Genomic DNA, 2,476 nt, shown 5'->3' with positions numbered 1-2,476 from the left:
TAGTTTTCCCAAAAAAAAATGTTGACTGTTGCATAGACACTCCCCAAATGTCAGAGTTTCATTGTTATGCTAAAGGTAAAGTTTTGTTTTCTGACAACAGAAATTAAATAAATTTCAATATGTAAGTAAAATAAAAGGTAATAAAATAAATTAAAATTAACTATAAAAACAAAATCAAATGTTAATGACCTAGAAAACATATATACAAAACTGAGTTTAAATCTCAGGAATTTCCAGATAAATTCAAATCCCGTAACTAATTATTTATAATAGCTTTAAGAGTTTAGGGTGGGTTTTTTTTTTAATTTAATGCATATTTAAAGTGACATATAACTAGAAAAGATACTTTGATCTGTAATTGTTGTGTATGAAGGTAGACCTATGGGATGAAGGTATAAGGCATCTTGTATCTTCTGTTGACTAGACGAGAAATGGTATGTGACCACCAAAGCAGCCAAAGATTCAGAAACTGTTAAGAAAACAGCATAATGAATTAGTCTTCATAGAGGCACAAAATGAAGCCCAGTGCATCCCATGGAATTTACTATTTTCACACAAGACTTCTGGCAGAATGACTGTAGAGAGGTAGGCAGTGGTCATGGAAACAATCACTCAGCCATTCCTCATTTTCATAGAAATACAAAGGGCTTTCTGCTTTATGCTCAGCCTCTCCCTCCTTCTCCAAAAGGAGATCTGAGACCTGAGCTGAGTGACAGAAAGTTTATGCTATCATATTTCTTTATGGTGAATGGGTCAATAAATCTCATATAACCCCCCTTTCCTTCTTGGAGTCCCTCTAGTCATATTGATGGGTGTTCATTTTTCTCTTGATATTATTGTGACTAACTCCCGAAGCAATGCAGTGAGTAATTCCTTCAAAGCTTCAATACTGAACTGCAATTGGAGGAAAAAAGTGTATTTTTTACATATGTGTGTGGTCTAAAAATATTCAGCATGTCAGCATAGACAGCACCAGGCACTGTATTCTACTTACAGCTCAACTTATTACACACCACAAGTATAAAGAACTGCTGACAGGAAATCTATGACTTAAGATCTAGCATAGAAAACATTAATGCAAACTGCTAGTACCCAAAGGACCTGGCATTTATTGCAATTTCTACTGGAAGCACAAGTTTTGTATACCAAAGGTCAGGGTGGAGGGATTAACCTTTCTCACCTGTTCAGGTAAACTGTCTATCATACCTCAAATAAGCAACTTTAAATATAGAAAAACCTTAATTAATTGTAAAATAACCATCTGCCTCTTTCTTTGTTACTGAACACTTCTATCTGCATATCACAACTACATGCAGTTAAGAATAAAACAAATAACAACGCCAGTCTTTTTGTAAAGTTCAAAATGCAGAATTGTTATCCACACCAAAGATGCTGTAAATGTTTTCTTTTTCTTAGGATCTCTTGATTGATTAGTTAGAAGTTATACCATAATCTCACACAGACTCTGCAATTAATGCTATTTTCAGGTCGTGGGTGTGACAAGATGTTTGCTCTCCTCAGAAAACCGTAAGGGTGGCTGAATCTCATGGCTAGAGACAGCGTCCAAAAGTCAGGACTTCTGATATCCATACCTGTCACTGCCCTTGCCCTGCTCTGCTCCCAGTTTAAATGATCATAAAAATACAGTACATGGGTATATTAGGTTAATGTCTTAAAAGTATAGCTATAAAGTGTCCTTGAATGAAAGGTGACTAAAAGAGCAAGATGTAATAGATATTTTTCTGAACAGGAGCATGATTTTACTTGTTTAGGCATAAATCAATCATTTATATCATAGAAAGTACCAATAAACAACACAGTTAATATTTAATCTACTGTAAAAAGGCAAGATGCAGGAATATAACATGTTCAGGGAAAAAAGTGAAATCAGAAGAATAAGGGAGCCTGAAAGCTCCAATTATCACCTACTTTCCATTTTCATTTTCTGCAGAACTATTTTGTGAGTCCCTGGGAAGTATTTAATCATCAGTTGTGAATGATGTCACTCCATTTATGTGTCATTTGCTGTATCAGTAGCAGGGCATATGCACTGGGGATGTGTAACATCTCCCATAGGGTCGAATGAAAAGAAAAATTTTCTCTTGTATTATGTGTTTGAATGATGTAAAGCAGGTCATGTTCTTCAAAGACGTCTTCTGTATAATTCAAAGCAAAAGGAAAAGTTCAAATTGAATCTTTGATAGAAACTGCTTTTTAAAGAGACCCCCTGTCTGAAAAGATTGGTATTCATGAGGCTTTCAAATATATTTTGATGTCAGCTCACCTCAGTATTGACAGTGTTTTGACTGCTGCAGAAAAAAAAAAGAACTATTTGCAGTATTTCAGCCAGATTTTATTGATACATTTCTGTGCTTGGGGAGTTTTAAAGAGAAAGAAAAATATTGGAGAGTTCAAAGCATGCTCTCTCCTTGCTGCCTCCCCCCCCCTCCTCCATCCGACGCCCCCCCCCCCCACG

Source organism: Aptenodytes forsteri, unplaced genomic scaffold (assembly GCF_000699145.1).
Source record: "Aptenodytes forsteri isolate BGI_AS27 unplaced genomic scaffold, ASM69914v1 Scaffold103, whole genome shotgun sequence".
In the NCBI taxonomy this organism is placed as follows: Eukaryota; Metazoa; Chordata; class Aves; order Sphenisciformes; family Spheniscidae; genus Aptenodytes; species Aptenodytes forsteri.
Note: the sequence above shows the minus strand (reverse complement) of the source record.